Below are 15,658 nucleotides of genomic sequence, written 5' to 3' on the forward strand. Positions count from 1 at the left end.
TTTTTAAATCTGGAGCTAAGCTAATGTTATATAATTCTGTACTATGTGCAGAATTATATAACATTATTTCCTAGGTTTACTGGCCCTTTAAATATTCTGCATTTAACATTAACTCTTCTTTCAAAAACCATGATTTAGAAATATGTTTTTTTTTTCAAGAAAATGGTAACCATGAAATAAAATGTGACTGAATGCTTTGACAATTATTTTTGTTAAAATTAAAACATAATAAGCTTTCCGAGATTTAGCATAGAAACATAAATTAAGTTTGCTCAAGCACAACTTGTATTTTCATACGTTTTGCAAAGATGAAATTCTACCAAGAATAAAAAAAAGTGAAGTTTTAATTAAGGGTGTATCAAATTCAATCAATAGTGTATTTTTTATTTATTTCTGTAGATCATTAAAATGTTTATGATTCAATGGCAAATATCAGTTTACCTTTTACAAAACTATACACCAAACACTTTTAATAGTATATTATATACAGTATCTCACAAAAGTGAGTACACCCCTCACATTTTTGTAAATATTTTATTATATCTCTTCATGTGACAACACTGAAGAAATGACACTTTGCTACAATGTAAAGTAGTGAGTGTATATCCTGTATAACAGTGTAAATTTGCTGTCCCATCAAAATAACTCAACACACAGCCATTAATGTCTAAACCATTGGCAACAAAAGTGAGTACACCCCTAAGTGGAAATGTCCAAATTGGGCCCAAAGTGTCAATATTTTGTGTAGGCACCATTATTTTCCAGCACTGCCTTAACCCTCTTGCGCATGGAGTTCACCAGAGCTTCACAGCTTGGCACTGGAGTCCTCTTCCACTCCTCTATGACAACACAACGGAGCTGGTGGATGTTAGAGACCTTGCGCTCCCCACCTTCCTTTTGAGGATGCCCCACAGATGCTCAATAGCGTTTAGGTCTGAAGACATGCTAGTCCAGTTCATCACCTTTACCCTCAGCTTCTTTAGCAAGGCAGTGTTCATCTTGGAGGTGTGTTTGGGGTTGTTACCATGTTTGAATACTACCCTGCGGCCCAGTCTCCGAAGGGAGGGGATCATACTCTGCTTCAGTATGTCACAGTACATGTTGGCATTCATGGTCCCCTCAATTAACTGTAGCTCCCCAGTGCTGGCAGCACTCATGAAGGCCCAGACCATGACACTCCCACCACCATGCTTGACTGTAGGCAAGACACACTTGTCTTTGTACTCCTCACCTGGTTGCTGCCACACAAGCTTGACACTATCTGAACCAAATAAGTTTATCTGGTCTCATCGGACTACAGGACATGGTTCCAGTAATCCATGTCCTTAGTCTGCTTTTCTTCAGCAAACTGTTTGTGGGCTTTCTTGTGCATCATCTTTAGAATAGGCTTCTTTCTGGGACGACAGCCATGCAAACCCATTTGATGCAGTGTGCGGCGTATGGTCTGATCGCTGACAGGCTGACCCTCACCCCTTCAACCTCTGCAGCAATGCCGGCAGCACTCATACGTCTATTTCCCAAAGACAACCTCTGGATATGATGCTGAGCATGTGCACTCAACTTCTTTGGTCAACCATGGCAAAGCCTGTACTGAGTGGAACCTGTCCTGTGAAACCACTGTATGGTCTTGCCCACCGTGCTGCAGCTCAGTTTCAGGGTTTTGGCAATCTTCTTATAGCCTAGGCTATCTTTATGTAGGGCAACAATTCTTTTTTTTTAGACCCTCAGAGAGTGTGAGAGCGATAACACCAAATTTAACACACCTGCTCCCTATTCACACCTTATAACCTTGTAACACTAATGAGTCACATGACACCAGGGAGGGAAAATGGCTAATTGGGCCCAATTTGGACATTTACACTTAGGGGTGTATTCACTCTTTTGTTGCCAACAGTTTAGACATTAATGGCTGTGCGTTGAGTTATTTTGAGGGGACAGCAAATTTACACTGTTACACAGACTGTACACTCTCTACTTTACATTGTAACAAAGTGTCATTTCTTCAGTGTTGTCACATGAAAAGATATAATAAAATATTTACAAAAATGTGAGGGGTGTACTGTATATATATACATTTATAGGTTCTAATTTAGTAAAACATTGAGTAGATCCTTACTCAATAGTGCTGATATGAGGCACATGGGCACCCTACTGTAAATTAGGCTATTGCTTAGAGTGAGACCCTAATCTAAATTCAATAGTACCCTCTCTGTTATTCTATCATGAGAAAAATAGACTGTTGCTTGGATGGTTAATAATATGTTAAATAATGTGTTAAAAAGAACATTGTACTTCTTGCTTATTACTTTTTTATGGACAATATTTTGAGGTGTGCTGCTATTAGCCAATAAAGCAGTGGGAGCTGCCCATATCAGCCAGTAAGCAAGATATATCTAGGAATCAGTTGTTCAAAATTATGCATTTAAACAGATCCTGCAATACCCCTTTAACACCAATAAAATTGTAAATTCTTGGATTACTTTTATTTCATGTGAGTGATTGATTTTTTGCCTTTAGGTTTACATTTTCTACTATGAAAATGTATAAATATTATTGTGAACAATACTACTAAGATGAGAGGTTATTTGGATAACTGTGTTTTTGTTTTCTCTTTCTGAGTTGAATGCAATCATTAGGATTATTTATAATTGAACGGATTTTATCATTGCCAAATCTCTTTAAAACTATCAAACCTATCCAACACAAATCTCTTGTAATTATAATATTTATAAGATTTTCTTCTTATTCTGTATGCTTTTTGTGAATAAATTATCTATACATTTTCTGTTCATCCATTTTTATATTTCACTCCAACAGTGTAAATACTGTCCTTTTTAATACATATACAAATATAGTGATGATGTTTGAACACAACATTCATTTCACATTTGAAAAAAAGTATGCAGGATGACTAACGTATTAGACCATTAAATAAAGTAGAATTGCATATTAAACACATACATAAAAAATAGACAATGCAATAACACTTAATTTTATATGAGTACAAATTTCTATATTTACTTTCATTTGCTGGCCCCCAGTTTCATGTGACAGCAATCAGCCAATCACAGACTCATATATGTATAAACTGAACTCTTACACAGCAGGAGCGGATGCCTCAGAAAGTGTACATATAAAAAAACTGTGTACGATTTGGTAATGTAAGTAAATTGGAAAATCTCTTAAAACTACATGCTCTATCTGAATCATGATGGTTTCATTTTGACATTATTGTTCCTTTAAACATATAAACGAATTTGCATAAGTAATCAGTTAATCCAATTAGCCAATTAATATATGACGGTGCATATTTACTGACAGAATATGTTGTTTAGCTTCATTTATTTGTTTTATTTTGTTTTTTAGTTTTATATTTTATTATATTTTCCACCATACCAAATAATATCACATAGAATATTTTTTTTTATTTGTGTCATAGCATTAATAGCCATTATAGGTAATAAATATACATTGATATTGAGAATTAAGGAATGGGGACACGATTCATTGAGAGAGAAATAAGTGAGACATAATGGAGGTTTTTTCTTCTACTAAATTACAAAGGTAATTTAATCCCATTTGATTTTTTTTCCACATTGTAAAATGTTTGCACTTTTTTCCATAATGATAGTGTATATATATGTAGTGAATACTTAGTCCATTTAGCCAATAGAAAAAGCTTTCATTCTATTGACTGATGGACCAAGAATTAAAAAAATCAGACAATAGAAATGTAAAGGCACCCCTATATAAGGGGGAATCTTGCATTCAATCTTCAGTGTGCTGCAGGGATAGCATGAAGATACATTGAATGGAAGATTAAAATAAAAGAAGACGGATGAAGATAAAAGAAGAGGACTGCCCCAGAGGAGCGCTGCTATTGACCTGTAGCTGCTCCCCTAAGGAGACGGATTCAAGTTTGGTGAGTATCAACTTTTGGGAATTAGGAGTAGTTTTTTTTTCTGGGTGGGGTTTTTTTAGTTGTAGGATAGGGTTTTTTGTTTCTTCGCAAAAGAGCTTAATTGCTGCTGCATTTTTCGGGCATATTTTTAGGGGATATTTTTTTGGGGTGGTGGTGGTTACTTATATTTTAGGATAGGGTTTTTGTATACAAAAACTAAGGCACTGCCCAACAAATGCCCCTTTCAGGGCAATTTTTAGAGTATGTTTTAGTGTTAGTTTAGGGCTTTCGTAGGGGGTGGGCTTTTTTTAGTTTTCAGTAGGTCTTACTGGTTGACGTTTTCTTTTTTGTAATTTTGTTTAATTTATTTTGTGTAATGCTAGTGTTTTTTTACTTATTTTCTAATGGTAGTTTTTTAATTTTCTGTAACTTAGGGGGTCTTAGGTTAGGGGTCTTGTGCGGGTTAGCTGTTAGGAGGTTACGGCATTTAGTGGTGGTTAGGGGGTTAATAGTTTAGGGGGTATTGTGCGATGGGGTTAAGGTAATTAGGGGGTTAATAGGGTAGGGGGTATTTCGCGTTGGGGGTATTGGTGGTTTAGGGGTTACTAGTAGAGATAGTTTAGCAGTGGGCTATGTGGCAGTTTAGAGGTTACTAGTGTAGGGAGTTTATAGAGGTGGGCTATGTGGCAGTTTAGAGGTTACTAGTGTAGGGAGTTTATAGAGGTGGGCTATGTGGCAGTTTAGGGGTTACTACTGTAGGGAGTTTATAGCGGTGGGCTATGTGGCAGTTTAGGGGTTACTGGTGTAGGGAGTTTATAGCGGTGGGCTATGTGGTGGTTTAGGGTTTATAGTGTAGCAGGTAATTTGCGGTGGGCTCTGTAGAAGTTTCTATGGGTTACAAGTGTAGCGAAGTGATTGATGGTAGGCTATGTGGAAGTTTCTATGGGTTACAAGTGTAGCGAGGTGATTGATAGTAGGCTATGTGGAAGTTTCTATGGGTTACAAGTGTAGCGAGGTGATTGATAGTAGGCTATGTGGAAGTTTCTATGGGTTACAAGTGTAACGAGGTGATTGATGGTAGGCTATGTGGAAGTTTCTATGGGTTAAAAGTGTAGCGAGGTGATTGATGGTAGGCTATGTGGAAGTTTCTATGGGTTACAAGTGTAGCGAGGTGATTGATAGTAGGCTATGTGGAAGTTTCTATGGGTTAAAAGTGTAGCGAGGTGATTGATGGTAGGCTATGTGGAAGTTTCTATGGGTTAAAGGTGTAGCAAGGTAATTTGCAGTGGGATATGTGGTGCTTTAAAAAGTTTGAGCGGTTGATCTTGGGATCACATTTGCACTTCTCATGCAAACAATTGTGCTCCATCTATGATCTAGTCCTTAGTGTTGTGTGGTTCTTTAAAGATTGGATAGGAAGTTAAGTTATTGTTATTGGTTAAGTAGCACCACTAACAAAATGAAAGGCTTAAACTATTAAACATCATTTGTAAAGTGTCAAATATTTTTAGTCAAAAGTAACTTCTATTTTTATTCACACATTAGAGATGTCGGGGAATACTGGAAAGTATGTGCTCACTCAAAACATCCATATGACACTTAAAATGTGCTATGACGTCATAAATATTATCAAGAATAATATGATATTTCCAGGGACATCACAAGTGACTTCATTGACATCTCACTCATGAATTTCAACTCCAGCAGAGAATTTAAAAGCACAGTCTACACCAATAATTGGTATTGTTTAAAAAAGATAGATAACACCTTTACTACCCATTCCCCAGCTTTGCACAACTAACATTGTTATATTAATATACTTTATAACATTTAACCCTCTAAATGTCTGCCTGTTTCTGAGCCACTACAGACAGCCTCTTATCACATGCTTTTTTATTTGCTTTTCACAACAGGAGGCAGCCAGTTCATGTGGGCCATATAGATAACATTGTGTTCACTTCCGTAGTTGAGCATGACTATCGAATATCGAAGAGCACAGGCTTTTTTTCACTAGGTTTATATATTTCCACATACTATTTTACTAGAGCATGAAAATATTCTCAGTGTTAACCCTACCCGCATTGTATTCAACCTTCAACAGATTGATAATATCTAAAAGAAAATCAGCATATTGGTATTCGACTGTTCATTAGACTGTAAGATTATGGTATAACATACTTTTTCTGCACTTGAAAACTTCACCTGTGATTGACTCAGCTGCATTAGATGCTCAAAAATGTATTTCAACCATTACATTTATATCTAAATTAGACTCCTATTTTTAGTTTATATTTATGTATACATTTTACTTCATAGTTTGTAACCATATTCTATACATTAATAATGAAGTAATTCTTACTTTAATATATAATATCCCAGGATTTAAAATATTTTATATTCCTATTTATAGATATCTTTAAAACATAATTCTTAAATATTCAAAGATTTTATTAAATTACATTTAGAAATACTAGTTGTAAAGGGCATTTAGAGGAAGATGAAACAACAGCATATGCCAAGTTAAAAGTCCCTAATGGGTTCAGAATTTAGGGCTGGATTACAAGTGGAGAAATGTTGCTTTCACAAGGGCGATATTTGTGCTCCACTCAGTAATACCAACACACACAAATGTGCGCTGGTATTACAAGTTAGCTACAATGCGCATTGCAGGGAAGCTTAGCGCTTACAAGAGTGCGCTTAGATAGGTTCCAATGGGAGCCTCATTCTCATGCCGTCAGACACGGTATGAGAACCTAGCACAGCAAAAGGGGTAAATTGTGCAGTTAGAGCCAGCAGGTCTAAATATATACAGTATGTATATAAGCATATTTATATATATATTTACAGGGAACACAGTTTGCCATAGACCGCAATGTAAAGGCACTTTTCATTGCCATTTTTTTTCTAACAATCCACAAATTTAACCCCTAAAATGCTTTGTGCAGTTATTTTAAATTCTCTTTAAAAAAAGCTACAAAAAAAAAAAAAAACATAATTTATGCTTACCTGATAAATTCCTTTCTTCTGTAGTGTGATCAGTCCACGGGTCATCATTACTTCTGGGATATTACTCCTCCCCAACAGGAAGTGCAAGAGGATTCACCCAGCAGAGCTGCATATAGCTCCTCCCCTCTACGTCACTCCCAGTCATTCGACCAAGGACCAACGAGAAAGGAAAAGCCAAGGGTGAAGTGGTGACTGGAGTATAAATTAAAAAATATTTACCTGCCTTAAAAACAGGGCGGGCCGTGGACTGATCACACTACAGAAGAAAGGAATTTATCAGGTAAGCATAAATTATGTTTTCTTCTGTTAAGTGTGATCAGTCCACGGGTCATCATTACTTCTGGGATACCAATACCAAAGCAAAAGTACACGGATGACGGGAGGGATAGGCAGGCTCTTTATACAGAAGGAACCACTGCCTGAAGAACCTTTCTCCCAAAAATAGCCTCCGATGAAGCAAAAGTGTCAAATTTGTAAAATTTGGAAAAAGTATGAAGCGAAGACCAAGTTGCAGCCTTGCAAATCTGTTCAACAGAGGCCTCATTCTTGAAGGCCCAAGTGGAAGCCACAGCTCTAGTAGAATGAGCTGTAATTCTTTCAGGAGGCTGCTGTCCAGCAGTCTCATAAGCTAAACGAATTATGCTACGAAGCCAAAAAGAAAGAGAGGTAGCGGAAGCTTTTTGACCTCTCCTCTGCCCAGAGTAAATGACAAACAGAGAAGACGTTTGTCGAAATTCCTTAGTTGCCTGTAAGTAAAATTTTAGAGCACGGACTACATCCAGGTTGTGCAGTAGACGTTCCTTTTTTGAAGAAGGATTTGGGCATAAAGAAGGAACAATAATCTCTTGATTGATATTCCTGTTAGTAACTACCTTAGGTAAGAACCCAGGTTTAGTACGCAGGACTACCTTATCCGAATGAAAAATCAAATAAGGAGAATCACAATGTAAGGCTGATAATTCAGAGACTCTTCGAGCCGAGGAAATAGCCATTAAAAATAGAACTTTCCAAGATAACTTTATATCAATGGAATGAAGGGGTTCAAACGGAACGCCCTGAAAAACATTAAGAACAAGGTTTAGACTCCATGGTGGAGCAACAGTTTTAAACACAGGCTTAATCCTGGTCAAAGCCTGACAAAAAGCCTGGACGTCAGGAACTTCTGACAGACGTTTGTGTAACAGAATGGACAGAGCTGAGATCTGTCCCTTTAATGAACTAGCAGATAAACCCTTTTCTAAACCTTCTTGTAGAAAAGACAATATCCTAGGAATCCTAACCTTACTCCAAGAGTAACCTTTGGATTCACACCAATATAGGTATTTACGCCATATCTTATGGTAAATCTTTCTGGTAACAGGTTTCCTAGCCTGTATTAAGGTATCAATAACTGACTCAGAAAACCCACGTCTTGATAAAATCAAGCGTTCAATTTCCAAGCAGTCAGCTTCAGAGAAGTTAGATTTTGATGTTTGAAGGGACCCTGTATCAGAAGGTCCTGTTTCAGAGGTAGAGACCAAGGTGGACAGGATGACATGTCCACCAGGTCTGCATACCAAGTCCTGCGTGGCCACGCAGGTGCTATTAGAATCACTGATGCTCTCTCTTGTTTGATTCTGGCAATCAATCGCGGAAGCAACGGGAAGGGTGGAAACACGTAAGCCATCCTGAAGTCCCAAGGTGCTGTCAGAGCATCTATCAGGACTGCTCCTGGATCCCTGGATCTGGACCCGTAACGAGGAAGCTTGGCGTTCTGTCGAGACGCCATGAGATCTATCTCTGGTTTGCCCCAACGTCGAAGTATTTGGGCAAAGACCTCCGGATGAAGTTCCCACTCCCCCGGATGAAAAGTCTGACGACTTAAGAAATCCGCCTCCCAGTTCTCCACTCCCGGGATGTGGATTGCTGACAGGTGGCAAGAGTGAGACTCTGCCCAGAGAATTATCTTTGATACTTCCATCATAGCTAGGGAGCTTCTTGTCCCTCCCTGATGGTTGATGTAAGCTACAGTCGTGATGTTGTCCGACTGAAACCTGATGAACCCCCGAGTTGTCTCCTCCTGACTCCATTGTCCCTGAGCCTTCAGAGAATTCCAGACGGCACCCCAACCTAGAAGGCTGGCGGCGTCTGTTGTTACAATTGTCCAGTCTGGTCTGCTGAATGGCATCCCCCTGGACAGATGTGGCCGAGAAAGCCACCATAGAAGAGAATTTCTGGTCTCTTGATCCAGATTCAGAGAAGGGGATAAGTCTGAGTAATCCCCATTCCACTGACTTAGCATGCACAGTTGCAGTGGTCTGAGGTGTAAGCGTGCAAAGGGTACTATGTCCATTGCCGCTACCATTAAGCCGATTCCCTCCATGCATTGAGCCACTGACGGGTGTTGAATGGAATGAAGGGTGCGGCAAGCACTTTGAAGTCTTGTTAGCCTGTCCTCTGTCAGGTAAATCTTCATTTCTACAGAATCTATAAGAGTCCCCAGGAAGGGAACTCTTGTGAGTGGAACGAGTGAACTTTTCTTTTCGTTCACCTTCCATCCATGTGAACTTAGAAATGCCAGCACTAACTCTGTATGAGACTTGGCAGTTTGAAAGCTTGAAGCTTGTATCAGAATGTCGTCTAGGTATGGAGCTACCGAGATTCCCCGCGGTCTTAGTACCGCCAGAAGAGCACCCAGAACCTTTGTGAAGATTCTTGGAGCTGTAGCCAATCCGAATGGAAGAGCCACAAACTGGTAATGCCTGTCTAGGAAGGCAAACCTTAGGTACCGATAATGATCTTTGTGAATCGGTATGTGAAGGTAAGTATCTTTTAAATCTACAGTGGTCATGTACTGACCCTCTTGGATCATAGGTAAAATTGTCCGAATAGTCTCCATCTTGAACGATGGAACTCTTAGGAATTTGTTTAGGATCTTTAAGTCCAGGATTGGTCTGAAAGTTCCCTCTTTTTTGGGAACCACAAACAGATTTGAGTAAAACCCCTGTCCCTGTTCCGATCGTGGAACTGGATGGATTACTCCCATTAACAAGAGCTCTTGTACGCAGCATAGAAACGCCTCTTTCTTTGTCTGGATTGTTGACAATCTTGACAGATGAAATCTCTCTCTTGGAGGAGAGTATTTGAAGTCCAGAAGGTATCCCTGAGATATTATCTCTAGCGCCCAGGGATCCTGAACATCTCTTGCCCAAGCCTGGGCGAAGAGAGAAAGTCTGCCCCCCACTAGATCCGATCCCGGATCGGGGGCCCTCAATTCATGCTGTCTTAGGGGCAGCAGCAGGTTTCCTAGTCTGCTTGCCCTTGTTCCAGGACTGGTTAGGTTTCCAGCCTTGTCTGTAGCGAGCAACAGCTCCTTCCTGTTTTGGTGCAGAGGAAGTTGATGCTGCTCCAGCTTTGAAATTACGAAAGGAACGAAAATTAGACTGTCTAGTCTTGGCTTTGGCTTTGTCCTGAGGCAGGGCATGGCCTTTACCTCCTGTAATGTCAGCGATAATCTCTTTCAACCCGGGCCCGAATAAGGTCTGCCCTTTGAAAGGTATATTAAGCAATTTAGACTTAGAAGTAACATCAGCTGACCAGGATTTTAGCCACAGCGCCCTGCGTGCCTGAATGGCGAATCCTGAATTCTTCGCCGTAAGTTTAGTAAGATGTACTACGGCCTCCGAAATTAATGAATTAGCTAGTTTAAGGACTCTAAGCCTGTCCGTAATGTCGTCCAGAGTAGCTGAACCAATGTTCTCTTCCAGAGACTCAATCCAGAATGCCGCTGCAGCCGTGATCGGCGCAATGCATGCAAGGGGTTGCAATATAAAACCTTGTTGAACAAACATTTTCTTAAGGTAACCCTCTAACTTTTTATCCATTGGATCTGAAAAAGCACAGCTATCCTCCACCGGGATAGTGGTACGCTTAGCTAAGGTAGAAACTGCTCCCTCCACCTTAGGGACCGTTTGCCATAAGTCCCTTGTGGTGGCGTCTATTTGGAAACATTTTTCTAAATATCGGAGGGGGTGAGAATGGCACACCGGGTCTATCCCACTCCTTAGTAACAATTTCAGTAAGTCTCTTAGGTATAGGAAAAACCTCAGTACTCGTCGGTACCGCAAAATATTTATCCAACCTACACATTTTCTCTGGTATTGCAACTGTGTTACAATCATTCAGAGCCGCTAACACCTCCCCTAGTAATACACAGAGGTTTTCCAGTTTAAATTTAAAATTTGAAATATCTGAATCCAGTCTGTTTGGATCAGAACCGTCACCCACAGAATGAAGTTCTCCGTCCTCATGTTCTGCCACCTGTGACGCAGTGTCTGACATGGCCCTAATATTATCAGCGCACTCTGTTCTCACCCCAGAGTGATCACGCTTACCTCTTAGTTCTGGTAATTTAGCCAAAACCTCAGTCATAACAGTAGCCATATCCTGTAATGTGATTTGTAATGGCCGCCCAGATGTACTCGGCGCTACAATATCACGCACCTCCCTCTGAGCGGGAGATGTAGGTACTGACACGTGAGGCGAGTTAGTCGGCATAACTCTCCCCTCGTTGTTTGGTGAAATTTGTTCAATTTGTACAGATTGACTTTTATTTAAAGTAGCATCAATACAGTTAGTACATAAATTTCTATTGGGCTCCACTTTGGCATTGCAACAAATGACACAGGTATCATCCTCTGAATCAGACATGTTTAACACACTAGCAAATAAACTTGCAACTTGGAAATACAATTCAATTAGAATAATATTAAAACGTACTGTGCCTTTAAGAAGCACAGAAGATCTATGACAGTTGAAAATTAATAAATTGAAACAGTTATAGCCTCAATCCTTGTAAACAACACAACTTTAGCAAAGGTTTAATCCCATTAGCAAAGATTAACAAATTCTGAAAGCAGGAAACAAATTACAGAATAAACGTTTTTTATCTCAGTCAAACTATAATTCTCACAGCTCTGCTGAGAGAAATTACCTCCCTCAAAATAAGTTTTGAAGACCCCTGAGCACTGTAGAGATGAACCGGATCATGCAGGGAATACAATGAGTTGCTGACTGAAATATTTGATGCAGTAAAAGCGCCAAAAAAACGGCCCCTCCCCCTCACACACAGCAGTGAGGGAGAACAGAAACTGTCAGAAAAACAGATTAAGCAACTGCCAAGTGGAAAAATAGTGCCCAAACATTTATTCACTCAGTACCTCAGTAAATGAAAACGATTTTACATTCCAGCAAAAACGTTAAACATAATCTCTAGTTATTAAACAGCTTTATGTATTTCTTACAGTGTAATTCTAGTGAAGTACCATTCCCCAGAATACTGAAGTGTAAAGTATACATACATGACATTATATCGGTATGGCAGGATTTTCTCATCAATTCCATTGTCAGAAAATAAAAACTGCTACATACCTCTATGCAGATTCATCTGCCCGCTGTCCCCTGATCTGAAGTTTACCTCTCCTCAGATGGCCGAGAAACAGCAATATGATCTTAACTACTCCGGCTAAAATCATAACAAAAACTCTGGTAGATTCTTCTTCAAACTCTGCCAGAGAGATAATAACACACTCCGGTGCTATTTTAAAATAACAAACTTTTGATTGAAGATATAAAACTAAGTATAATCACCATAGTCCTCTCACACATCCTATCTAGTGGTTGGGTGCAAGAGAATGACTGGGAGTGACGTAGAGGGGAGGAGCTATATGCAGCTCTGCTGGGTGAATCCTCTTGCACTTCCTGTTGGGGAGGAGTAATATCCCAGAAGTAATGATGACCCGTGGACTGATCACACTTAACAGAAGAAATATATATATATATATATATATTGGAGCGCTAATTGCTACTGCAAGCTTGCGGTAGCAATAGCCAGCCACTTGTAGTAATAGCTAGTTATTTATTGCGTGTACTGTAAACGGGTGATTTTGCCCATTTACGGGCGCATGATAAATTAGCGTTCCACCTATAATCAAATGTTTTCCAGCTCTCATACTGACTTCAGTGGGAGCCTAAACAACATTCTGGTGTCATAATTTGGTGAACACGAACCGAAAATTCAACAGAACAGCTTTGTAAACTGCAGAAGGGTGTTATCTTTTTTTAACAGCCAACAGAAAATGATCCAATGTAAAAATAAAATTCTTAACATTTGTTTAAAATGACCATATAGAAACAAATTAGATCTACCGGGAATTTCATGCAGTTATCTTAATTAATCAGATGTCAGATTGCTTTTCATACAGAGATATCTCTTTGATACCATATTTCCAATGTTTGTTAGCTTCAAATTATTATTTTTTTGGCCTTGGAAAAGTGATCTTTATTTTATGCCAATTCAGAATCAAGGGGAAAATAAAATATAGCTGAACTCTAATGCAAGAACGTAGAGACTATAGATCAGCATCAGCAGATTAACAGATGTTGTATTCTTCTTGAAACAAGGCCTATAGGTATTATCAGATAATTTATGGATAGGCACAGGGGGCTTAGTTAATGGTTCTTCAAGGATGAGTATCATGATCAGTAGGTGCTATCAAACCTTTCTGACTACAGTGATTTATTGTTTGTCTCTTATGTCATGCACTTTATTAGCTTGTCAAATCACAGTGTAACAGCTTTTAAATGCTTTCAGGCTATATCCATCACATAGCTTTCTTTTTTCTTCTCAAGGTACGTAATGTACATATTAATGTATACATTGTATGCATAAAAACTTCATTTCTGTAGAAGGTAACTCAGAATAAAAGATGAACTAATAAAGAAAAGGTATATTTAAAGAGACATGATACCCAAAATGTTGTCTTTCATGATTCAGATAGAGCATGCAAGTTTAAACCTCTTAACAACCACAATGTACTGTATATGTTGACAGTTGTTGACAAGCCCTCTTATCAAGCTTGTTTATAGTACAGTTCCATAAGTGAGACACGCAGTATTAGCACAGTTTCACTGCTTCTGGGAAAGCTGCGCTAGGAAACCCCTGAACGACTATATTACGTACGTCGCTTGTTAAAGGGAAATGTAACCCACATTTATTCTTTCATTATTCAGATAGAGGATGCAATATTAAACAACTTTCTAATTTACTTCTATTATCTAATTTGCTTCATTCTCTTGGCGAAAAAGTCTATCTAGATAGGCTCAGTAGCTTCTGATTAGTGGCTGCACATAGATGCCTTGTGTCATTGGCTCACCCATGCGCATTGCTTTTTCTTTAAAAAAGGATATCTAAACAGAGAAGCATATCAGATAATAGAAGTGAATTAGAATTTTGTTTTAAAGTATATTCTCTTTCTGAATCATTAAATAATTTTTTGGGGTTTAATGTCCCTTTAAGGGACATGGAAGTTAAAATTAAAAAGACATAGTAATCAACATTCTTCTAGCATGATAAATGTATTTTTTAGTGCAAAAAGTGTGTAAATTGAAGGTAAGACTAACAGCAAGTGCCTGATTGTGTACAGCTTAAACGGTTGATTTATTTTACACAGAACATCCATTTTTACAAAAAAGCAAAGCTCTGAACCATGCTCTTTTATAGAAAAAAAAAAATACATTTTTTGAATAGAACATTTCTTTAAAAGGGACATAAAACTCAAAGTTTTTCTGTCATGATTCAGGTAGAGTGTACAGTAAAAAAACAAAAAAGACAAATTCTTTTGATCTCTTGGTATCATTCGGTGAAAAGCAGGTAGACCATGCTCAGTATTGTGCAGATATCTAGAACACTATAGGGCATCAATAGTGCTCAAGTATTCTTAAAAAACTGTTGCAATATAGTGCTCCAGATACTTGCATGCTACCTATCTAGGTAGTCTTTATAACAAAGAACATGATGAGAATTTTTTAAATTTGAAAATAGAAGTAAACTAGAATCTTTTACTGTTGGATTTCATGTCTCTTTACAACTTAACAAATAGATGTACAAATTAGTGGCTTGAGCACTAGATAGCAGTAGTTTTTGCAACAATGTATAACATTGTTACAGAAGTGGCAAACACTGCTGCCATATAGTGAACCAAACAGATGGAGACTCCAGAGCCTACCTACATATTCTCTCACAGAAAGGAGCTGTATTTAAAAAAAAGTATATAAAGACAAGAGTTACTTTTGAAAATAGAAGTCAGTTAAAAAAAATTTTAAAATTATATGCTCCATTTGAATAATGACTTCTAAGTCTATTTTCATTTGAGTATTTTTTTGTTGTTGCAAGAAATAGAATTTTTCAAAATAGCTTTTATCATTAGAGACATATATTCCCCTAATTTGAGCCCACTAGGTTACAGTGCAATCTATCCTGATTGGTACATTTCTTTAACTCTTTTTCATAAATCTGACAAAGAGTGACAGGCGCCATTTACTACGGTAATTTTACCAATAACATGTGTACACTAAAACTAAAATTACTCAACAGAGGGACCTGCTGCAAAATGTTTTTTGGGCCCCTCCCATAAGGTAATTTAGCAATAATCAATAGTAATAATAAACATGCGTTTCTCTATAATTATCTATCTATCTATCTATCTATCTATCTATCTATATATATATATATATATATATATATATATATATATATATATTGTAACAGGAAACACTATAAACTACAGTCTACTAGAGCACAAATGCTGTACAGGAAAGTTCACTTTAGTTTCAGGGGTTTTATTTGATCAGCAAAACAGGTAGTTTAACATTCAGGAGGGAAAATCCATTATCTACAGCACTTTGTAGAATAATGTCCTTTTTACAAATAAT

The sequence above is a fragment of the Bombina bombina genome, chromosome 5 (assembly GCF_027579735.1).
Source record: "Bombina bombina isolate aBomBom1 chromosome 5, aBomBom1.pri, whole genome shotgun sequence".
NCBI classification, from domain to species: Eukaryota; Metazoa; Chordata; class Amphibia; order Anura; family Bombinatoridae; genus Bombina; species Bombina bombina.